The sequence below is a fragment of the Hypanus sabinus genome, unplaced genomic scaffold (genome assembly GCF_030144855.1).
Source record: "Hypanus sabinus isolate sHypSab1 unplaced genomic scaffold, sHypSab1.hap1 scaffold_531, whole genome shotgun sequence".
NCBI classification, from domain to species: Eukaryota; Metazoa; Chordata; class Chondrichthyes; order Myliobatiformes; family Dasyatidae; genus Hypanus; species Hypanus sabinus.
Window position 1 is genome coordinate 253,425 of NW_026781393.1, and position 25,835 is coordinate 279,259.

Consider the following 25,835-nt stretch of genomic DNA (forward strand, 5'->3'; position numbering starts at 1 on the left):
GAGACTCACTCTGTGTCTGACCCCGGGAGTGTGTGATGGGACTGTGTGGAGGGAGATTCACTCTGTGTCTGACCCCAGGAGTGTGTGATGGGACAGTGTGGAGGGAGATTCACTCTGTGTCTGACCCTGGGAGTGTGTGATGGGACTGTGTGGAGGGAGATTCACTCTGTGTCTGACCCCAGGAGTGTGTGATGGGACAGTGTGGAGGGAGATTCACTCTCTGTCTCAACACGGGAGTGTGTGATGGGACAGTGTGGAGGGAGATTCACTCTGTGCCTGACCCTGGGAGTGTGTGATGGGACTGTGTGGAGGGAGATTCACTCTGTGTCTGACCCCAGGAGTGTGTGATGGGACAGTGTGGAGGGAGATTCACTCTGTGTCTGACCCCGGGAGTGTGTGATGGGACAGTGTGGAGGGACATTCACTCTGCGCCTGACCCTGGGAGTGTGTGATGGGACTGTGTGGAGGGAGATTCACTCTGTGTCTGACTCTGGGATAGTGTGATGGGACGGTGTGGAGGGAGATTCACTCTGTGTCTGAACCCGGGAGTGTGTGATGGGACAGTGTGGAGGGAGATTCACTCTGTGTCTGACCCCAGGAGAGTGTGATGGGACAGTGTGGAGGGAGATTCACTCTGTGTCTGACCCTGGGAGTGTGTGATGGGACAGTGTGGAGGGAGATTCACTCTGTGCCTGACCCTGGGAGTGTGTGATGGGACTGTGTGGAGGGAGATTCAGTCTGTGTCTGACTCTGGGATAGTGTGATGGGACGGTGTGGAGGGAGGTTCACTCTCTGTCTCAACCCGGGAGTGTGCGATGGGACGGTGTGGAGGGAGATTCACTCTGCGTCTGACCCTGGGAGTGTGTGATGGGACACTGTGGAGGGAGATTCACTCTGTGTCTGACCCTGGGAGTGTGTGATGGTACACTGTGGAGAGAGATTCACTCTGAGTCTGACCCCAGGAGTGTGTGATGGGATGGTGTGGAGGGAGATTCACTCTGTGTATGACACTGGGAGTGTGTGATGGGACTGTGTGGAGGGAGATTCACTCTGTGCCTGACCCTGGGAGTGTGTGATGGGACTGTGTAGAGGGAGACTCACTCTGTGTCTGACCCCGGGAGTGTGTGATGGGACTGTGTGGAGGGAGATTCACTCTGTGTCTGACCCCAGGAGTGTGTGATGGGACAGTTTGGAGGGAGATTCACTCTGTGTCTGACCCCAGGAGAGTGTGATGGGACAGTGTGGAGGGAGATTCACTCTGTGTCTGACCCCGGGAGTGTGTGATGGGACAGTGTGGAGGGAGATTCACTCTGTGCCTGACCCTGGGAGTGTGTGATGGGACTGTGTGGAGGGAGATTCACTCTGTGTCTGACCCCAGGAGTGTGTGATGGGACAGTGTGGAGGGAGATTCACTCTGTGTCTGACCCCGGGAGTGTGTGATGGGACAGTGTGGAGGGACATTCACTCTGCGCCTGACCCTGGGAGTGTGTGATGGGACTGTGTGGAGGGAGATTCACTCTGTGTCTGACTCTGGGATAGTGTGATGGGACGGTGTGGAGGGAGATTCACTCTCTGTCTCAACCCGGGAGTGTGCGATGGGACGGTGTGGAGGGAGATTCACTCTGTGTCTGACCCTGGGAGTGTGTGATGGGACACTGTGGAGGGAGACTCACTCTGTGTCTGACCCTGGGAGTGTGTGATGGGACTGTGTGGAGGGAGATTCACTGTGTGTCTGACCCCAGGAGTGTGTGATGGGACAGTGTGGAGGGAGATTCACTCTGTGTCTGACCCCAGGAGAGTGTGATGGGACAGTGTGGAGGGAGATTCACTCTGTGTCTGAACCCAGGAGTGTGTGATGGGACAGTGTGGAGGGAGATTCACTCTGTGTCTGACCCCGGGAGTGTGTGATGGGACTGTGTGGAGGGAGATTCACTCTGTGTCTGACCCGGCGAGTGTGTGATGGGTCAGTGTGGAGGGAGATTCACTCTGTGTCTGACCCTGGGATTGTGTGATGGGACGGTGTGGAGGGAGATTCACTCTGTGTCTGACCCCGGGAGTGTGTGATGGGACAGTGTGGAGGGAGATTCACTCTGTGTCTGACCCTGGGAGTGTGTGATGGGACACTGTGGAGGGAGATTCACTCTGTGTCTGACCCCAGGAGTGTGTGATGGGATGGTGTGGAGGGAAATTCACTCTGTGTATGACACTGGGAGTGTGTGATGGGACTGTGTGGAGGGAGATTCACTCTTTGCCTGACCCTGGGAGTGTGTGATGGGACTGTGTGGAGGGAGATTCACTCTGTGTCTGACCCCGGGAGTGTGTGATGGGACAGTGTGGAGGGAGATTCACTCTGTGTCTGACCCCGGGAGTGTGTGATGGGACTGTGTGGAGGGAGATGCACTCTGTGTCTGACCCTGGGATTGTGTGATGGGACGGTGTGGAGGGAGATTCACTCTGTGTCTGACCCCGGGAGTCTGTGATGGGACAGTGTGGAGGGAGATTCACTCTGTGTCTGACCCTGGGAGTGTGTGATGGGACACTGTGGAGGGAGATTCACTCTGTGTCTGACCCTGGGATTGTGTGATGGGACGGTGTGGAGGGAGTTTCACTCTGTGTCTGACCCCGGGAGTGTGTGATGGGACAGTGTGGAGGGAGGTTCACTCTGTGTCTGACCCTGGGATTGTGCGATGGGACGGTGTGGAGGGAGATTCACTCTGTGTCTGACCCCGGGAGTGTGTAATGGGACAGTGTGGAGGGAGATTCACTCTGTGTCTGACCCCGGGAGTGTGTGATGGGACAGTGTGGAGGGAGATTCACTCTGTGTCTGACCCCAGGAGTATGTGATGGGAGAGTGTGGAGGGAGATTCACTCTGTGTCTGACCCGGGGAGTGTGCGATGGGACTGTGTGGAGGGAGATTCACTCTGCCTGACCCCGGGAGAATGTGATGGGACAGTGTGGCGGGAGATTCACTCTGTGTCTGACCCTGGAAGTGAGTGATGGGACGGTGCGGAGGGAGATTCACTCTATGACTGGCCCTGGGAGTGTGTGATGGGACAGTGTGGAGGGAGATTCACTCTGTGCCTGACCCTGGGAGTGTGTGATGGGACTGTGTAGAGGGAGACTCACTCTGTGTCTGACCCCGGGAGTGTGTGATGGGACTGTGTGGAGGGAGATTCACTCAGTGTCTGAACCCGGGAGGGTGTGATGGGACAGTGTGGAGGGAGATTCACTCTGTGTCTGACCCCAGGAGAGTGTGATGGGACAGTGTGGAGGGAGATTCACTCTGTGTCTGACCCTGGGAGTGTGTGATGGGACAGTGTGGAGGGAGATTCACTCTGTGCCTGACCCTGGGAGTGTGTGATGGGACTGTGTGGAGGGAGATTCACTCTGTGTCTGACTCTGGGATAGTGTGATGGGACGGTGTGGAGGGAGGTTCACTCTCTGTCTCAACCCAAGAGTGTGCGATGGGACGGTGTGGAGGGAGATTCACTCTGTGTCTGACCCTGGGAGTGTGTGATGGAACACTGTGGAGGGAGATTCACTCTGTGTCTGACCCTGGGAGTGTGTGATGGTACACTGTGGAGAGAGATTCACTCTGAGTCTGACCCCAGGAGTGTGTGATGGGATGGTATGGAGGGAAATTCACTCTGTGTATGACACTGGGAGTGTGTGATGGGACTGTGTGGAGGGAGATTCACTCTGTGCCTGACCCTGGGAGTGTGTGATGGGACTGTGTAGAGGGAGACTCACTCTGTGTCTGACCCCGGGAGTGTGTGATGGGACTGTGTGGAGGGAGATTCACTCTGTGTCTGACCCCAGGAGTGTGTGATGGGACAGTGTGGAGGGAGATTCACTCTGTGTCTGACCCTGGGAGTGTGTGATGGGACTGTGTGGAGGGAGATTCACTCTGTGTCTGACCCCAGGAGTGTGTGATGGGACAGTGTGGAGGGAGATTCACTCTCTGTCTCAACACGGGAGTGTGCGATGGGACGGTGTGGAGGGAGATTCACTCTGTGTCTGACCCTGGGAGTGTGTGATGGGACACTGTGGAGGGAGACTCACTCTGTGTCTGACCCTGGGAGTGTGTGATGGTACACTGTGGAGAGAGATTCACTCTGAGTCTGACCCCAGGAGTGTGTGATGGGATGGTGTGGAGGGAAATTCACTCTGTGTATGACACTGGGAGTGTGTGATGGGACTGTGTGGAGGGAGATTCACTCTGTGCCTGACCCTGGGAGTGTGGGATGGGACTGTGTAGAGGGAGACTCACTCTGTGTCTGACCCCGGGAGTGTGTGATGGGACTGTGTGGAGGGAGATTCACTCTGTGTCTGACCCCTGGAGTGTGTGATGGGACAGTGTGGAGGGAGATTCACTCTGTGTCTGACCCCAGGAAAGTGTGATGGGACAGTGTGGAGGGAGATTCACTCTGTGTCTGACCACAGGAGTATGTGATGGGACAGTGTGGAGGGAGATTCACTCTGTGTCTGACCCCGGGAGTGTGTGATGGGACGGTGTGGAGGGAGATTCACTCTGTCTGACCCCGGGAGTGTGTGATGGGACGGTGTGGAGGGAGATTCACTCTGTGTCTGACCCGGGGAGTGTGTGATGGGTCCGTGTGGAGGGAGATTCACTCTGTGTCTGACCCTGGGATTGTGTGATGGGACAGTGTGGAGGGAGATTCACTCTGTGTCTGACCCCGGGAGTGTGTGATGGGACAGTGTGGAGGGAGATTCACTCTGTGTCTGACCCTGGGAGTGTGTGATGGGACACTGTGGAGGGAGATTCACTCTGTGTCTGACCCTGGGAGTGTGTGATGGGACACTGTGGAGAGAGATTCACTCTGAGTCTGACCCCACGAGTGTGTGATGGGATGGTGTGGAGGGAAATTCACTCTGTGTATGACACTGGGAGTGTGTGATGGGACTGTGTGCAGGGAGATTCACTTTGTGTCTGACCCTGGGAGTGTGTGATGGGACTGTGTGGAGGGAGATTCACTCTGTGTCTCAACCCGGGAGTGTGCGATGGGACGGTGTGGAGGGAGATTCACTCTGTGTCTGACCCTGGGAGTGTGTGATGGGACACTGTGGAGGGAGATTCACTCTGTGTCTGACCCTGGGAGTGTGTGATGGTACACTGTGGAGAGAGATTCACTCTGAGTCTGACCCCAGGAGAGTGTGATGGGACAGTGTGGAGGGAGATTCACTCTGTGTCTGACCCCAGGAGAATGTGATGGACAGTGTGGAGGGAGATTCACTCTGTGTCTGACCCCGGGAGTGTGTGATGGGACGGTGTGTAGGGAGATTCACTCTGTGTCTGACCCGGGGAGTGTGTGATGTGACTGTGTGGAGGGAGATTCACTGTGTGCCTGACCTGGGAGTGTGTGATGGGACAGTGTGGAGGGAGGTTCACTCTGTGTCTGACCCTGGGATTGTGCGATGGGACGGTGTGGAGGGAGATTCACTCTGTGTCTGACCCCGGGAGTGTGTAATGGGACAGTGTGGAGGGAGATTCACTTTGTGTCTGACCCTGGGAGTGTGTGATGGGACACTGTGGAGGGAGATTCACTCTGTGTCTGACCCTGGGAGTGTGTGATGGGACACTGTGGAGAGAGATTTACTCGGAGTCTGACCCCAGGAGTGTGTGATGGGATGGTGTGGAGGGTGACTCACTCTGTGTCTGACCCTGGGAGAGTGTGATGGGACACTGTGGAGGGAGAATCATTCTGTGTCTGACCCTGGGATTGTGTGATGGGACGGTGTAGAGGGAGATTCACTCTGTGTCTGACCCCGGGAGTGTGTGATGGGACAGTGTGGAGGGAGATTCACTCTGTGTCTGACCCTGGGAGTGTGTGATGGGACACTGTGTAGAGAGATTTACTCGGAGTCTGACCCCAGGAGTGTGTGATGGGATGGTGTGGAGGGAGACTCACTCTGTGTCTGACCCCGGGAGAGTGTGATGGGACACTGTGGAGGGAGAATCATTCTGTGTCTGACCCTGGGATTGTGTGATGGGACGGTTTAGAGGGAGATTCACTCTGTGTCTGACCCCGGGAGTGTGTGATGGGACAGTGTGGAGGGAGATTCACTCTGTGTCTGACCCTGGGATTGTGTGATGGGACGGTGTGGAGGGAGATTCACTCTGTGTCTGACCCCAGGAGTGTGTGATGGGACAGTGTGGAGGGAGATTCACTCTGTGTCTGACCCCGGGAGTGTGTGATGAGACTGTGTGGAGGGAGATTCACTCTGTGTCTGACCCGGGGAGTGTGTGATGGGTCAGTGTGGAGGGAGATTCACTCTGTCTGACCCTGGGATTGTGTGATGGGACGGTGTGGAGGGAGATTCACTCTGTGTCTGACCCCGGGAGTGTGTGATGGGACAGTGTGGAGGGAGATTCACTCTGTGTCTGACCCTGGGAGTGTGTGATGGGACACTGTGGAGGGAGATTCACTCTGTGTCTGACCCTGGGAGTGTGTGATGGGACACTGTGGAGAGAGATTCACTCTGAGTCTGACCCCAGGAGTGTGTGATGGGATGGTGTGGAGGGAAATTCACTCTGTGTATGACACTGGGAGTGTGTGATGGGACTGTGTGGAGGGAGATTCACTCTTTGCCTGACCCTGGGAGTGTGTGATGGGACTGTGTGGAGGGAGATTCACTCTGTGTCTCACCCCGGGAGTGTGTGATGGGAGAGTGTGGAGGGAGATTCACTCTGTGTCTGACCCGGGGAGTGTGTGATGGGACGGTTTGGAGGGAGATTCACTCTGTCTGACCCTGGGAGAGTGTGATGGGACAGTGTGGAGGGAGGTTCACTCTGTGTCTGACCCTGGGATTGTGTGATGGGACGGTGTGGAGGGAGATTCACTCTGTGTCTGACCCTGGGAGAGTGTGATGGGACAGTGTGGAGGGAGGTTCACTCTGTGTCTGACCCTGGGAGTGTGTGATGGGACACTGTGGAGGGAGATTCACTCTGTGTCTGACCCTGGGAGTGTGTGATAGGACACTGTGGAGAGAGATTCACTCTGTGTCTGACCCCTGGAGAGTGTGATGGGATGGTGTGGAGGGAAATTCACTCTCTGTATGACACTGGGAGTGTGTGATGGGACAGTGTGGAGGGAGATTCACTCTGTGCCTGACCCTGGGAGTGTGTGATGGGACGGTGTGGAGGGAGGTTCACTCTCTGTCTCAACCCGGGAGTGTGCGATGGGACGGTGTGGAGGGAGATTCACTCTGTGTCTGACCCTGGGAGTGTGTGATGGGACACTGTGGAGGGAGATTCACTCTGTGTCTGACCCCAGGAGAGTGTGATGGGACAGTGTGGAGGGAGATTCACTCTCTGTCTGACCCCGGGAGTGTGTGATGGGACAGTGTGGAGGGAGATTCACTCTGTGCCTGACCCTGGGAGTGTGTGATGGGACTGTGTGGAGGGAGATTCACTCTGTGTCTGACCCCAGGAGTGTGTGATGGGACAGTGTGGAGGGAGATTCACTCTGTGTCTGACCCCGGGAGTGTGTGATGGGACAGTGTGGAGGGACATTCACTCTGCGCCTGACCCTGGGAGTGTGTGATGGGACTGTGTGGAGGGAGATTCACTCTGTGTCTGACCCTGGGAGTGTGTGATGGGACACTGTGGAGGGAGATTCACTCTGTGTCTGACCCTGGGAGTGTGTGATGGTACACTGTGGAGAGAGATTCACTCTGAGTCTGACCCCAGGAGTGTGTGATGGGATGGTGTGGAGGGAAATTCACTCTGTGTATGACACTGGGAGTGTGTGATGGGACTGTGTGGAGGGAGATTCACTCTGTGCCTGACCCTGGGAGTGTGTGATGGGACTGTGTAGAGGGAGACTCACTCTGTGTCTGACCCCGGGAGTGTGTGATGGGACTGTGTGGAGGGAGATTCACGCTGTGTCTGACCCCAGGAGTGTGTGATGGGACAGTTTGGAGGGAGATTCACTCTGTGTCTGACCCCAGGAGAGTGTGATGGGACAGTGTGGAGGGAGATTCACTCTGTGTCTGACCCCGGGAGTGTGTGATGGGACAGTGTGGAGGGAGATTCACTCTGTGCCTGACCCTGGGAGTGTGTGATGGGACTGTGTGGAGGGAGATTCACTCTGTGTCTGACCCCAGGAGTGTGTGATGGGACAGTGTGGAGGGAGATTCACTCTGTGTCTGACCCCGGGAGTGTGTGATGGGACAGTGTGGAGGGACATTCACTCTGCGCCTGACCCTGGGAGTGTGTGATGGGACTGTGTGGAGGGAGATTCACTCTGTGTCTGACTCTGGGATAGTGTGATGGGACGGTGTGGAGGGAGATTCACTCTGTGTCTGAACCCGGGAGTGTGTGATGGGACAGTGTGGAGGGAGATTCACTCTGTGTCTGACCCCAGGAGAGTGTGATGGGACAGTGTGGAGGGAGATTCACTCTGTGTCTGACCCTGGGAGTGTGTGATGGGACAGTGTGGAGGGAGATTCACTCTGTGCCTGACCCTGGGAGTGTGTGATGGGACTGTGTGGAGGGAGATTCAGTCTGTGTCTGACTCTGGGATAGTGTGATGGGACGGTGTGGAGGGAGGTTCACTCTCTGTCTCAACCCGGGAGTGTGCGATGGGACGGTGTGGAGGGAGATTCACTCTGCGTCTGACCCTGGGAGTGTGTGATGGGACACTGTGGAGGGAGATTCACTCTGTGTCTGACCCTGGGAGTGTGTGATGGTACACTGTGGAGAGAGATTCACTCTGAGTCTGACCCCAGGAGTGTGTGATGGGATGGTGTGGAGGGAAATTCACTCTGTGTATGACACTGGGAGTGTGTGATGGGACTGTGTGGAGGGAGATTCACTCTGTGCCTGACCCTGGGAGTGTGTGATGGGACTGTGTAGAGGGAGACTCACTCTGTGTCTGACCCCGGGAGTGTGTGATGGGACTGTGTGGAGGGAGATTCACTCTGTGTCTGACCCCAGGAGTGTGTGATGGGACAGTTTGGAGGGAGATTCACTCTGTGTCTGACCCCAGGAGAGTGTGATGGGACAGTGTGGAGGGAGATTCACTCTGTGTCTGACCCCGGGAGTGTGTGATGGGACAGTGTGGAGGGAGATTCACTCTGTGCCTGACCCTGGGAGTGTGTGATGGGACTGTGTGGAGGGAGATTCACTCTGTGTCTGACCCCAGGAGTGTGTGATGGGACAGTGTGGAGGGAGATTCACTCTGTGTCTGACCCCGGGAGTGTGTGATGGGACAGTGTGGAGGGACATTCACTCTGCGCCTGACCCTGGGAGTGTGTGATGGGACTGTGTGGAGGGAGATTCACTCTGTGTCTGACTCTGGGATAGTGTGATGGGACGGTGTGGAGGGAGATTCACTCTCTGTCTCAACCCGGGAGTGTGCGATGGGACGGTGTGGAGGGAGATTCACTCTGTGTCTGACCCTGGGAGTGTGTGATGGGACACTGTGGAGGGAGACTCACTCTGTGTCTGACCCTGGGAGTGTGTGATGGGACTGTGTGGAGGGAGATTCACTGTGTGTCTGACCCCAGGAGTGTGTGATGGGACAGTGTGGAGGGAGATTCACTCTGTGTCTGACCCCAGGAGAGTGTGATGGGACAGTGTGGAGGGAGATTCACTCTGTGTCTGAACCCAGGAGTGTGTGATGGGACAGTGTGGAGGGAGATTCACTCTGTGTCTGACCCCGGGAGTGTGTGATGGGACTGTGTGGAGGGAGATTCACTCTGTGTCTGACCCGGCGAGTGTGTGATGGGTCAGTGTGGAGGGAGATTCACTCTGTGTCTGACCCTGGGATTGTGTGATGGGACGGTGTGGAGGGAGATTCACTCTGAGTCTGACCCCGGGAGTGTGTGATGGGACAGTGTGGAGGGAGATTCACTCTGTGTCTGACCCTGGGAGTGTATGATGGGACACTGTGGAGGGAGATTCACTCTGTGTCTGACCCCAGGAGTGTGTGATGGGATGGTGTGGAGGGAAATTCACTCTGTGTATGACACTGGGAGTGTGTGATGGGACTGTGTGGAGGGAGATTCACTCTTTGCCTGACCCTGGGAGTGTGTGATGGGACTGTGTGGAGGGAGATTCACTCTGTGTCTGACCCCGGGAGTGTGTGATGGGACAGTGTGGAGGGAGATTCACTCTGTGTCTGACCCCGGGAGTGTGTGATGGGACAGTGTGGAGGGAGATGCACTCTGTGTCTGACCCTGGGATTGTGTGATGGGACGGTGTGGAGGGAGATTCACTCTGTGTCTGACCCCGGGAGTCTGTGATGGGACAGTGTGGAGGGAGATTCACTCTGTGTCTGACCCTGGGAGTGTGTGATGGGACACTGTGGAGGGAGATTCACTCTGTGTCTGACCCTGGGATTGTGTGATGGGACGGTGTGGAGGGAGTTTCACTCTGTGTCTGACCCCGGGAGTGTGTGATGGGACAGTGTGGAGGGAGGTTCACTCTGTGTCTGACCCTGGGATTGTGCGATGGGACGGTGTGGAGGGAGATTCACTCTGTGTCTGACCCCGGGAGTCTGTGATGGGACAGTGTGGAGGGAGATTCACTCTGTGTCTGACCCTGGGAGTGTGTGATGGGACACTGTGGAGGGAGATTCACTCTGTGTCTGACCCTGGGATTGTGTGATGGGACGGTGTGGAGGGAGTTTCACTCTGTGTCTGACCCCGGGAGTGTGTGATGGGACAGTGTGGAGGGAGGTTCACTCTGTGTCTGACCCTGGGATTGTGCGATGGGACGGTGTGGAGGGAGATTCACTCTGTGTCTGACCCCAGGAGAGTGTGATGGGACAGTGTGGAGGGAGATTCACTCTGTGTCTGAACCCAGGAGTGTGTGATGGGACAGTGTGGAGGGAGATTCACTCTGTGTCTGACCCCGGGAGTGTGTGATGGGACTGTGTGGAGGGAGATTCACTCTGTGTCTGACCCGGCGAGTGTGTGATGGGTCAGTGTGGAGGGAGATTCACTCTGTGTCTGACCCTGGGATTGTGTGATGGGACGGTGTGGAGGGAGATTCACTCTGAGTCTGACCCCGGGAGTGTGTGATGGGACAGTGTGGAGGGAGATTCACTCTGTGTCTGACCCTGGGAGTGTATGATGGGACACTGTGGAGGGAGATTCACTCTGTGTCTGACCCCAGGAGTGTGTGATGGGATGGTGTGGAGGGAAATTCACTCTGTGTATGACACTGGGAGTGTGTGATGGGACTGTGTGGAGGGAGATTCACTCTTTGCCTGACCCTGGGAGTGTGTGATGGGACTGTGTGGAGGGAGATTCACTCTGTGTCTGACCCCGGGAGTGTGTGATGGGACAGTGTGGAGGGAGATTCACTCTGTGTCTGACCCCGGGAGTGTGTGATGGGACAGTGTGGAGGGAGATGCACTCTGTGTCTGACCCTGGGATTGTGTGATGGGACGGTGTGGAGGGAGATTCACTCTGTGTCTGACCCCGGGAGTCTGTGATGGGACAGTGTGGAGGGAGATTCACTCTGTGTCTGACCCTGGGAGTGTGTGATGGGACACTGTGGAGGGAGATTCACTCTGTGTCTGACCCTGGGATTGTGTGATGGGACGGTGTGGAGGGAGTTTCACTCTGTGTCTGACCCCGGGAGTGTGTGATGGGACAGTGTGGAGGGAGGTTCACTCTGTGTCTGACCCTGGGATTGTGCGATGGGACGGTGTGGAGGGAGATTCACTCTGTGTCTGACCCCGGGAGTCTGTGATGGGACAGTGTGGAGGGAGATTCACTCTGTGTCTGACCCTGGGAGTGTGTGATGGGACACGGTGGAGGGAGATTCACTCTGTGTCTGACCCTGGGATTGTGTGATGGGACGGTGTGGAGGGAGTTTCACTCTGTGTCTGACCCCGGGAGTGTGTGATGGGACAGTGTGGAGGGAGGTTCACTCTGTGTCTGACCCTGGGATTGTGCGATGGGACGGTGTGGAGGGAGATTCACTCTGTGTCTGACCCCGGGAGTGTGTAATGGGACAGTGTGGAGCGAGATTCACTCTGTGTCTGACCCCGGGAGTGTGTGATGGGACAGTGTGGAGGGAGATTCACTCTGTGTCTGACCCCAGGAGTATGTGATGGGAGAGTGTGGAGGGAGATTCACTCTGTGTCTGACCCGGGGAGTGTGCGATGGGACTGTGTGGAGGGAGATTCACTCTGCCTGACCCCGGGAGAATGTGATGGGACAGTGTGGCGGGAGATTCACTCTGTGTCTGACCCTGGAAGTGAGTGATTGGACGGTGCGGAGGGAGATTCACTCTATGACTGGCCCTGGGAGTGTGTGATGGGACAGTGTGGAGGGAGATTCACTCTGTGCCTGACCCTGGGAGTGTGTGATGGGACTGTGTAGAGGGAGACTCACTCTGTGTCTGACCCCGGGAGTGTGTGATGGGACTGTGTGGAGGGAGATTCACTCAGTGTCTGAACCCGGGAGTGTGTGATGGGACAGTGTGGAGGGAGATTCACTCTGTGTCTGACCCCAGGAGAGTGTGATGGGACAGTGTGGAGGGAGATTCACTCTGTGTCTGACCCTGGGAGTGTGTGATGGGACAGTGTGGAGGGAGATTCACTCTGTGCCTGACCCTGGGAGTGTGTGATGGGACTGTGTGGAGGGAGATTCACTCTGTGTCTGACTCTGGGATAGTGTGATGGGACGGTGTGGAGGGAGGTTCACTCTCTGTCTCAACCCAAGAGTGTGCGATGGGACGGTGTGGAGGGAGATTCACTCTGTGTCTGACCCTGGGAGTGTGTGATGGAACACTGTGGAGGGAGATTCACTCTGTGTCTGACCCTGGGAGTGTGTGATGGTACACTGTGGAGAGAGATTCACTCTGAGTCTGACCCCAGGAGTGTGTGATGGGATGGTGTGGAGGGAAATTCACTCTGTGTATGACACTGGGAGTGTGTGATGGGACTGTGTGGAGGGAGATTCACTCTGTGCCTGACCCTGGGAGTGTGTGATGGGACTGTGTAGAGGGAGACTCACTCTGTGTCTGACCCCGGGAGTGTGTGATGGGACTGTGTGGAGGGAGATTCACTCTGTGTCTGACCCCAGGAGTGTGTGATGGGACAGTGTGGAGGGAGATTCACTCTGTGTCTGACCCTGGGAGTGTGTGATGGGACTGTGTGGAGGGAGATTCACTCTGTGTCTGACCCCAGGAGTGTGTGATGGGACAGTGTGGAGGGAGATTCACTCTCTGTCTCAACACGGGAGTGTGCGATGGGACGGTGTGGAGGGAGATTCACTCTGTGTCTGACCCTGGGAGTGTGTGATGGGACACTGTGGAGGGAGACTCACTCTGTGTCTGACCCTGGGAGTGTGTGATGGTACACTGTGGAGAGAGATTCACTCTGAGTCTGACCCCAGGAGTGTGTGATGGGATGGTGTGGAGGGAAATTCACTCTGTGTATGACACTGGGAGTGTGTGATGGGACTGTGTGGAGGGAGATTCACTCTGTGCCTGACCCTGGGAGTGTGGGATGGGACTGTGTAGAGGGAGACTCACTCTGTGTCTGACCCCGGGAGTGTGTGATGGGACTGTGTGGAGGGAGATTCACTCTGTGTCTGACCCCTGGAGTGTGTGATGGGACAGTGTGGAGGGAGATTCACTCTGTGTCTGACCCCAGGAAAGTGTGATGGGACAGTGTGGAGGGAGATTCACTCTGTGTCTGACCACAGGAGTATGTGATGGGACAGTGTGGAGGGAGATTCACTCTGTGTCTGACCCCGGGAGTGTGTGATGGGACGGTGTGGAGGGAGATTCACTCTGTCTGACCCCGGGAGTGTGTGATGGGACGGTGTGGAGGGAGATTCACTCTGTGTCTGACCCGGGGAGTGTGTGATGGGTCCGTGTGGAGGGAGATTCACTCTGTGTCTGACCCTGGGATTGTGTGATGGGACAGTGTGGAGGGAGATTCACTCTGTGTCTGACCCCGGGAGTGTGTGATGGGACAGTGTGGAGGGAGATTCACTCTGTGTCTGACCCTGGGAGTGTGTGATGGGACACTGTGGAGGGAGATTCACTCTGTGTGTGACCCTGGGAGTGTGTGATGGGACACTGTGGAGAGAGATTCACTCTGAGTCTGACCCCACGAGTGTGTGATGGGATGGTGTGGAGGGAAATTCACTCTGTGTATGACACTGGGAGTGTGTGATGGGACTGTGTGCAGGGAGATTCACTTTGTGTCTGACCCTGGGAGTGTGTGATGGGACTGTGTGGAGGGAGATTCACTCTGTGTCTCAACCCGGGAGTGTGCGATGGGACGGTGTGGAGGGAGATTCACTCTGTGTCTGACCCTGGGAGTGTGTGATGGGACACTGTGGAGGGAGATTCACTCTGTGTCTGACCCTGGGAGTGTGTGATGGTACACTGTGGAGAGAGATTCACTCTGAGTCTGACCCCAGGAGAGTGTGATGGGACAGTGTGGAGGGAGATTCACTCTGTGTCTGACCCCAGGAGAATGTGATGGACAGTGTGGAGGGAGATTCACTCTGTGTCTGACCCCGGGAGTGTGTGATGGGACGGTGTGTAGGGAGATTCACTCTGTGTCTGACCCGGGGAGTGTGTGATGTGACTGTGTGGAGGGAGATTCACTGTGTGCCTGACCTGGGAGTGTGTGATGGGACAGTGTGGAGGGAGGTTCACTCTGTGTCTGACCCTGGGATTGTGCGATGGGACGGTGTGGAGGGAGATTCACTCTGTGTCTGACCCCGGGAGTGTGTAATGGGACAGTGTGGAGGGAGATTCACTTTGTGTCTGACCCTGGGAGTGTGTGATGGGACACTGTGGAGGGAGATTCACTCTGTGTCTGACCCTGGGAGTGTGTGATGGGACACTGTGGAGAGAGATTTACTCGGAGTCTGACCCCAGGAGTGTGTGATGGGATGGTGTGGAGGGTGACTCACTCTGTGTCTGACCCTGGGAGAGTGTGATGGGACACTGTGGAGGGAGAATCATTCTGTGTCTGACCCTGGGATTGTGTGATGGGACGGTGTAGAGGGAGATTCACTCTGTGTCTGACCCCGGGAGTGTGTGATGGGACAGTGTGGAGGGAGATTCACTCTGTGTCTGACCCTGGGAGTGTGTGATGGGACACTGTGTAGAGAGATTTACTCGGAGTCTGACCCCAGGAGTGTGTGATGGGATGGTGTGGAGGGAGACTCACTCTGTGTCTGACCCCGGGAGAGTGTGATGGGACACTGTGGAGGGAGAATCATTCTGTGTCTGACCCTGGGATTGTGTGATGGGACGGTGTAGAGGGAGATTCACTCTGTGTCTGACCCCGGGAGTGTGTGATGGGACAGTGTGGAGGGAGATTCACTCTGTGTCTGACCCTGGGATTGTGTGATGGGACGGTGTGGAGGGAGATTCACTCTGTGTCTGACCCCCGGAGTGTGTGATGGGACAGTGTGGAGGGAGATTCACTCTGTGTCTGACCCCGGGAGTGTGTGATGAGACTGTGTGGAGGGAGATTCACTCTGTGTCTGACCCGGGGAGTGTGTGATGGGTCAGTGTGGAGGGAGATTCACTCTGTCTGACCCTGGGATTGTGTGATGGGACGGTGTGGAGGGAGATTCACTCTGTGTCTGACCCCGGGAGTGTGTGATGGGACAGTGTGGAGGGAGATTCACTCTGTGTCTGACCCTGGGAGTGTGTGATGGGACACTGTGGAGGGAGATTCACTCTGTGTCTGACCCTGGGAGTGTGTGATGGGACACTGTGGAGAGAGATTCACTCTGAGTCTGACCCCAGGAGTGTGTGATGGGATGGTGTGGAGGGAAATTCACTCTGTGTATGACACTGGGAGTGTGTGATGGGACTGTGTGGAGGGAGATTCACTCTTTGCCTGACCCTGGGAGTGTGTGATGGGACTGTGTGGAGGGAGATTCACTCTGTGTCTCACCCCGGGAGTGTGTGATGGGAGAGTGTGGAGGGAGATTCACTCTGTGTCTGACCCGGGGAGTGTGTGATGGGACGGTTTGGAGGGAGATTCACTCTGTCTGACCCTGGGAGAGTGTGATGGGACAGTGTGGAGGGAGGTTCACTCTGTGTCTGACCCTGGGATTGTGTGATGGGACGGTGTGGAGGGAGATTCACTCTGTGTCTGACCCTGGGAGAGTGTGATGGGACAGTGTGGAGGGAGGTTCACTCTGTGTCTGACCCTGGGAGTGTGTGATGGGACACTGTGGAGGGAGATTCACTCTGTGTCTGACCCTGGGAGTGTGTGATAGGACACTGTGGAGAGAGATTCACTCTGTGTCTGACCCCTGGAGAGTGTGATGGGATGGTGTGGAGGGAAATTCACTCTCTGTATGACACTGGGAGTGTGTGATGGGACTGTGTGGAGGGAGATTCACTCTGTGCCTTACCCTAGGAGTGTGTGATGGGACTGTGTGGAGGGAGATTCACTCTGTGTCTGACCCCGGGAGTGTGTGATGGGACAGTGTGGAGGGAGATTCACTCTGTGTCTGACCCCGGGAGTGTGTGATGGGACAGTGTGGAGGGAGATGCACTCTGTGTCTGACCCTGGGATTGTGTGATGGGACGGTGTGGAGGGAGATTCACTCTGTGTCTGACCCCGGGAGTCTGTGATGGGACACTGTGGAGGGAGATTCACTCTGTGTCTGACCCTGGGAGTGTGTGATAGGACACTGTGGAGAGAGATTCACTCTGTGTCTGACCCCTGGAGAGTGTGATGGGATGGTGTGGAGGGAAATTCACTCTCTGTATGACACTGGGAGTGTGTGATGGGACTGTGTGGAGGGAGATTCACTCTGTGCCTTACCCTAGGAGTGTGTGATGGGACTGTGTGGAGGGAGATTCACTCTGTGTCTGACCCCGGGAGTGTGTGATGGGACAGTGTGGAGGGAGATTCACTCTGTGTCTGACCCCGGGAGTGTGTGATGGGACAGTGTGGAGGGAGATGCACTCTGTGTCTGACCCTGGGATTGTGTGATGGGACGGTGTGGAGGGAGATTCACTCTGTGTCTGACCCCGGGAGTCTGTGATGGGACAGTGTGGAGGGAGATTCACTCTGTGTCTGACCCCTGGAGAGTGTGATGGGACAGTGTGGAGGGTGATTCACTCTGTGTCTGACCCCGGGACTGTGTGATGGGACGGTGTGGAGGGAGATTCATTCTGTGTCTGACCCCGGGAGAGTGTGATGGGACAGTGTGGAGGGAGATTCACTCTGTGCCTGACCCTGGGAGTGTGTGATGGGACTGTGTGGAGGGAGATTCACTCTGTGTCTGAATCTGGGAGTGTGTGATGGGACGGTGTGGTGGGAGATTCGCTCTGTGTCTCACGCCGGGAATGTGCGATGGGACGGTGTGGAGGGAGATTCACTCTGTGTCCGATCCCGGGAGTGTGTGATGGGAAAGTGTGGAGGGAGATTCACGCTGTGTCTGACCCGAGGAGTGTGTGATGGGACGGTGAAGAGGGAGATTCACTCTGTCTGACACCGGGAGAGTGTGATGGGACAGAGGTTCACTCTGTGTCTGACCCTGGGAGTGTGTGATGGGACACTGTGGAGAGAGATTCACTCGGAGTCTGACCCCAGGAGTGTGTGATGGGATGGTGTGGAGGGAGACTCACTCTGTGTCTGACCCCGGGAGAGTGTGATGGGACACTGTGGAGGGAGAATCATTCTGTGTCTGACCCTGGGATTGTGTGATGGGACAGTGTGGAGGGAGATTCACTCTGTGTCTGACCCCGGGAGTGTGTGATGGGACAGTGTGGAGGGAGATTCACTCTGTGCCTGACCCTGGGAGTGTGTGCTGGGACTCTGTGGAGTGAGATTCACTCCGTGTCTGACCCTGGGAGTGTGTGATGGTACACTGTGGAGGGAGATTCACTCTGAGTCTGACCCCAGGAGTGTGTGATGGGATGGTGTGGAGGGAAATTCACTCTGTGTATGACACTGGGAGTGTGTGATGGGACTGTGTGGAGGGAGATTCACTCTGTGTCTGACTCTGGGATAGTGTGATGGGACGGTGTGGAGGGAGATTCACTCTCTGTCTAAACCCGGGAGTGTGCAATGGGACGGTGTGGAGGGAGATTCACTCTGTGTCTGACCCTGGGAGTGTGTGATGGGACACTGTGGAGGGAGATTCACTCTGTGTCTGACCCTGGGAGTGTGTGATGGGACTGTGTAGAGGGAGATTCACTCTGTGTCTGACCCCGGGAGTGTGTGATGGGACAGTGTGGAGGGAGATTCACTCTGTGTCTGACCCTGGGATTGTGTGATGGGACGGTGTGGAGGGAGATTCACTCTGTGTCTGACCCCAGGAGTGTGTGATGGGACAGTGTGGAGGGAGATTCACTCTGTGTCTGACCCCGGGAGTGTGTGATGGGACTGTGTGGAGGGAGATTCACTCTGTGTCTGACCCGGGGAGTGTGTGATGGGTCAGTGTGGAGGGAGATTCACTCTGTCTGACCCTGGGATTGTGTGATGGGACGGTGTGGAGGGAGATTCACTCTGTGTCTGACCCCGGGAGTGTGTGATGGGACAGTGTGGAGGGAGATTCACTCTGTGTCTGACCCTGGGAGTGTGTGATGGGACACTGTGGAGGGAGATTCACTCTGTGTCTGACCCTGGGAGTGTGTGATGGGACACTGTGGAGAGAGATTCACTCTGAGTCTGACCCCAGGAGTGTGTGATGGGATGGTGTGGAGGGAAATTCACTCTGTGTATGACTCTGGGAGTGTGTGATGGGACGGTGTGGAGGGAGATTCACTCTGTGTCTCACCGCGGGAGTGTGTGATGGGAGAGTGTGGAGGGAGATTCACTCTGTCTGACCCTGGGAGAGTGTGATGGGACAGTGTGGAGGGAGGTTCACTCTGTGTCTGACCCTGGGATTGTGTGATGGGACGGTGTGGAGGGAGATTCACTCTGTGTCTGACCCTGGGAGAGTGTGTTGGGACAGTGTGGAGGGAGGTTCACTCTGTGTCTGACCCTGGGATTGTGTGATGGGACGGTGTGGAGGGAGATTCACTCTGTGTCTGACCCTGGGAGTGTGTGATGGGACACTGTGGAGGGAGATTCACTCTGTGTCTGACCCTGGGAGTGTGTGATAGGACACTGTGGAGAGAGATTCACTCTGTGTCTGACCCCTGGAGAGTGTGATGGGATGGTGTGGAGGGAAATTCACTCTCTGTATGACACTGGGAGTGTGTGATGGGACTGTGTGGAGGGAGATTCTCTCTGTGCCTTACCCTGGGAGTGTGTGATGGGACTGTGTGGAGGGAGATTCACTCTGTGTCTGACCCCGGGAGTGTGTGATGGGACAGTGTGGAGGGAGATTCACTCTGTGTCTGACCCCGGGAGTGTGTGATGGGACAGTGTGGAGGGAGATGCACTCTGTGTCTGATCCTGGGATTGTGTGATGGGACGGTGTGGAGGGAGATTCACTCTGTGTCTGACCCCGGGAGTCTGTGATGGGACAGTGTGGAGGGAGATTCACTCTGTGTCTGACCCCTGGAGAGTGTGATGGGACAGTGTGGAGGGAGATTCACTCTGTGTCTGACCCCGGGAGTGTGTGATGGGACGGTGTGGAGGGAGATTCATTCTGTGTCTGACCCCGGGAGAGTGTGATGGGACAGTGTGGAGGGAGATTCACTCTGTGTCTGACCCCGGGAGTGTGTGATGGGACAGTGTGGAGGGAGATTCACTCTGTGTCTGACCCTGGGATTGTGTGATGGGACGGTGTGGAGGGAGATTCACTCTGTGTCTGACCCCGGGAGTGTGTGATGGGACATTGTGGAGGGAGATTCACTCTGTGTCTGACCCTGGGAGTGTGTGATGGGACACTGTGGAGGGAGATTCACTCTGTGTCTGACCCTGGGATTGTGTGATGGGACGGTGTGGAGGGAGTTTCACTCTGTGTCTGACCCCGGGAGTGTGTGATGGGACAGTGTGGAGGGAGGTTCACTCTGTGTCTGACCCTGGGATTGTGCGATGGGACGGTGTGGAGGGAGATTCACTCTGTGTCTGACCCCGGGAGTGTGTAATGGGACAGTGTGGAGGGAGATTCACTCTGTGTCTGACCCTGGGAGTGTGTGATGGGACACTGTGGAGGGAGATTCACTCTGTGTCTGACCCTGGGAGTGTGTGATGGGACACTGTGGAGAGAGATTTACTCGGAGTCTGACCCCAGGAGTGTGTGATGGGATGGTGTGGAGGGAGACTCACTCTCTGTATGACACTGGGAGTGTGTGATGGGACTGTGTGGAGGGAGATTCACTCTGTGCCTTACCCTGGGAGTGTGTGATGGGACTGTGTGGAGGGAGATTCACTCTGTGTCTGACCCTGGGATTGTGTGATGGGACGGTGTGGAGGGAGATTCACTCTGTGTCTGACCCCGGGAGTCTGTGATGGGACAGTGTGGAGGGAGATTCACTCTGTGTCTGACCCCTGGAGAGTGTGATGGGACAGTGTGGAGGGAGATTCACTCTGTGTCTGACCCCGGGAGTGTGTGATGGGACGGTGTGGAGGGAGATTCATTCTGTGTCTGACCCCGGGAGAGTGTGATGGGACAGTGTGGAGGGAGATTCACTCTGTGTCTGACCCCGGGAGTGTGTGATGGGACAGTGTGGAGGGAGATTCACTCTGTGTCTGACCCCGGGAGTGTGTGATGGGACAGTGTGGAGGGAGATTCACTCTGTGTCTGACTCTGGGAGTGTGTGGAGGTACGGTGAGGAGGTGATTTTGTTTACAACATCAAGAGGAAAAGGCCCCTCGCTGACTGAACCCATCTGCTTTGTGTTGACAGGTCTACCTTTAATGGAAGTGCTGCTGCCCTGGGTACCTACGTTCAGGTTTTCCTCGATCAAGTCATGCACATGGTGTAGACACGTGTGTCCGGCTGAGGGATGGGTCCTCAATCTGTGCGCAGGTCCCAGGGGATGACTCGCTATGGACGGCGCAGACCAGGGTGCTTCCAGCTGTCACACAGCTCACCAATAAACTAATCCTTCTCAGAACCTGTTCTTCTTTTGTGACTGGTCTGATTCCATGACAGGAGCAGTGAGGAGGGAGTGGCTGTGGGAGAGGCTGAGTAAGGAGCTCTGAGGGAGCGATGGTGAAGAGGGAGTGGAGGTGAGGAGAGAGTTTGGTTAGAAGAGAACATTCTCTCAAGCTGACAACAGTCTTTCATTCTCCAAACACCAGCAACATCTGAAATCTGTGCAACATTTTCCGATACCCCAACCCTGTCTATCAATGTCACACAATCTGGCCCCTACATTTTCCCTGTCTCTGTAAACCTCACTCTGGGGGTGTGTGTGTGGGTGTGTGTGTGTGTGTGTGTGTGTGTGTGCGTGTGTGTCTGTGTGTGTGTGTGTTAGCATGGCGTCCCTTCACCCAAGTGGATATCACCAAGATGCTCACATTTCGTAGGAACCGTTCTCTCTCAGTAAAATAGGTAACATAATCAAAGCCCTGAGCCACCCGGATATTCTCTCTCTATGAGGCAGAAGCTGTAAACACTTGCAAGCACAGGCAACCATGCTAAAGGACAGTGTCAATATATCTGTTATCAGACTGTTGAACAGTCACTTCGTACAATAAAATAGGCTCCAGAGCTCAGAACCTACTGCGCCTGCATTGCTCTTTCTCTGCAACTGTAATGCTTTATTCTGCATTTTGTTCTGCTTTCCGCTTGTCCTACCACAACACACTGACGTGATGAGAATGAACAGTTTCCCTTGTGCAACAACACACTGACGTGATGAGAATGAACAGTTTCCCTTGTCCTACCACAACACACTGACGTGATGAGAATGAACAGTTTCCCTTGTCCTACAACAACACACTGACGTGATGAGAATGAAGATCCCTTGTCCTACCACAAGAGACAGACGTGATGAGAATGAATAGTTTCCCTTGTCCTACCCCAACACACTGACGTGATGAGAATGAACAGTTTCCCTTGTCCTACCACAACAGACAGATGTGATGAGAATGAAGTTTCCCTTGTCCTACCACAACACACAGACGTGATGAGAATGAACAGTTTCCCTTGTCCTACCCCAACACACTGACGTGATGAGAATGAACAGTTTCCCTTGTCCTACCACAACACACTGACGTGATGAGAATGAACAGTTTCCCTTGTCCTACACCAACACACTGACGTGATGAGAATGAACAGTTTCCCTTGTCCTACCACAACACACTGACGTGATGAGAATGAACAGTTTCCCTTGTCCTACCACAACAGACAGATGTGATGAGAATGAAGTTTCCCTTGTCCTACCACAACACACAGACGTGATGAGAATGAACAGTTTCCCTTGTCCTACCCCAACACACTGATGTGATGAGAATGAACAGTTTCCCTTGTCCTACCCGAACACACTGACGTGATGAGAATGAACAGTTTCCCTTGTCCTACCACAAACAGACAGACGTGATGAGAATGAACAGTTTCCCTTGTCCTACCACAACACAGTGATGTGATGAGAATGAAGTTTCCCTTGTCCTACCCCAACACACTGACGTGATGAGAATGAACAGTTTCCCTTGTCCTACCACAACACAGTGACGTGACGAGAATGAAGTTTCCCTTGTCCTACGACAACAGACAGATGTGATGAGAATGAATAGTTTCCCTTGTCCTACCACAACACACTGACGTGATGAGAATGAAGTTTCCCTTGTTCTACCACAACACACAGACGTGATGAGAATGAAGTTTCCCTTGTCCTACCACAACAGACTGACGTGATGAGAATGAACAGTTTCCCTTGTCCTACCCCAAAACACTGATGTGATGAGAATGAAGTTTCCCTTGTTCTACCACAACACACTGACGTGATGAGAATGAACAGTTTCCCTTGTCCTACCACAACACACTGACGTGATGAGAATGAACAGTTTCCCTTGTCCTACCACAACACACTGATGTGATGAGAATGAACAGTTTCCCTTGTCCTACCCCAACATACTGACGTGATGAGAATGAAGTTTCCCTTGTTCTACCACAACACACTGACGTGATGAGAATGAACAGTTTCCCTTGTCCTACCCCAACACACTGACGTGATGAGAATGAAGTTTCCCTTGTCCTACCCCAACATACTGACGTGATGAGAATGAAGTTTCCCTTGTTCTACCACAACACACTGACGTGATGAGAATGAACAGATTCCCTTGTCCTACCACAACACACTGACCTGATGAGAATGAACAGTTTCCCTTGTCCGACCACAACACACTGACGTGATGAGAATGAAGTTTCCCTTGTTCTAGCACAACACACTGACGTGATGAGAATGAACCGTTTCCCTTGTCCTACCACAACAGACTGACGTGATGAGAATGAACCGTTTCCCTTGTCCTATCACAACACACTGACGTGATGAGAATGAACAGTTTCCCTTGTCCTACCACAACACACTGACGTGATGAGAATGAAGTTTCCCTTGTCCTACCACAACACACTGACGTGATGAGAATGAACAGTTTCCCTTGTCCTACAACAACACACTGACGTGATGAGAATGAACAGTTTCCCTTGACCTACCACAACACACTGACGTGATGAGAATGAAGTTTCCCTTGTCCTACCACAACACACTGACGTGATGAGAATGAACAGTTTCCCTTGTCCTACAACAACACACTGACGTGATGAGAATGAACAGTTTCCCTCGTCCTACAACACACTGACGTGATGAGAATGAACAGTTTCCCTTGTCCTACCCCAACACACTGACGTGATGAGAATGAACAGTTTCCCTTGTCCTACCCCAACACACTGACGTGATGAGAATGAAGGTTCCCTTGTCCTACCACAACACACTGACGTGATGAGAATGAAGTTTCCCTTGTCCTACCACAACACACTGACGTGATGAGAATGAACAGTTTCCCTTGTCCTACAACAACACACTGACGTGATGAGAATGAACAGTTTCCCTTCTCCTACCACAACACACTGACGTGATGAGAATGAACAGTTTCCCTTGTCCTACCACAACACACTGACGTGATGAGAATGAACAGTTTCCCTTGTCCTACCACAACGCACTGACGTGATGAGAATGAACAGTTTCCCTTGTCCTACCCCAACACACTGATGTGATGAGAATGAACAGTTTCCCTTGTCCTACCCCAACACACTGATGTCATGAGAATGAACTGTTTCCCTTGTCCTACCACAACACAGTGACGTGATGAGAATGAAGTTTCCCTTGTCCTACCACAACACACTGACGTGATGAGAATGAACAGTTTCCCTTGTCCTACCCCAACACATTGATGTGATGAGAATGAACAGTTTCCCTTGTCCTACCCCAACACACTGATGTCATGAGAATGAACTGTTTCCCTTGTCCTACCACAACACAGTGACGTGATGAGAATGAAGTTTCCCTTGTCCTACCACAACACACTGACGTGATGAGAATGAACAGTTTCCCTTGTCCTACCCCAACACACTGATGTGATGAGAATGAACAGTTTCCCTTGTCCTACCCCAACACACTGACGTGATGAGAATGAACAGTTTCCCTTGTCCTACAACACACTGACGTGATGAGAATGAACAGTTTCCCTTGTCCTACCACAACACACTGACGTGATGAGAATGAACAGTTTCCCTTGTCCTACCCCAACACACTGACGTGATGAGAATGAAGTTTCCCTTGTTCTACCACAACACACTGACGTGATGAGAATGAACAGTTTCCCTTGTCCTACCACAACACAGTGACGTGATGAGAATGAAGTTTCCCTTGTTCTACCACAACACACTGACGTGATGAGAATGAACAGTTTCCCTTGTCCTACCACAAACAGACAGACGTGATGAGAATGAACAGTTTCCCTTGTCCTACCACAACACACTGACGTGATGAGAATGAACAGTTTCCCTTGTCCTACCCCAACACACTGATGTGATGAGAATGAACAGTTTCCCTTGTCCAACCACAACACACTGACGTGATGAGAATGAACAGTTTCCCTTGTCCTACCACAAAACACTGACGTGATGAGAATGAACAGTTTCCCTTGTCCTACAACAACACACTGACGAGATGAGAATGAACAGTTTCCCTTGTCCTACCCCAACACACTGACGTGATGAGAATGAACAGTTTCCCTTGTCCTACCACAACACACTGATGTGATGAGAATGAACAGTTTCCCTTGTCCTACCACAACACACTGACGTGATGAGAATGAACAGTTTCCCTTGTCCTACCACAACACACTGACGTGATGAGAATGAACAGTTTCCCTTGTCCTACCACAACACACTGACGTGATGAGAATGAACAGTTTCCCTTGTCCTACCACAACACACTGATGTGATGAGAATGAACAGTTTCCCTTGTCCTACTCCAACACACTGATGTGATGAGAATGAACAGTTTCCCTTGTCCTACAACAACACACTGACGTGATGAGAATGAACAGTTTCCCTTGTCCTACCCCAACACACTGATGTGATGAGAATGAACAGTTTCCCTTGTCCTACCCCAACACACTGACGTGATGAGAATGAACAGTTTCCCTTGTCCTACAACACACTGACGTGATGAGAATGAACAGTTTCCCTTGTCCTACCACAACACACTGACGTGTTGAGAATGAACGGTTTCCCTTGTCCTACCACAAATAGACAGACGTGATGAGAATGAACAGTTTCCCTTGTCCTACCACAACACAGTGATGTGATGAGAATGAAGTTTCCCTTGTCCTACCCCAACACACTGACGTGATGAGAATGAACAGTTTCCCTTGTCCTACCACAACACACTGACGTGACGAGAATGAAGTTTCCCTTGTCCGACCACAACAGACAGACGTGATGAGAA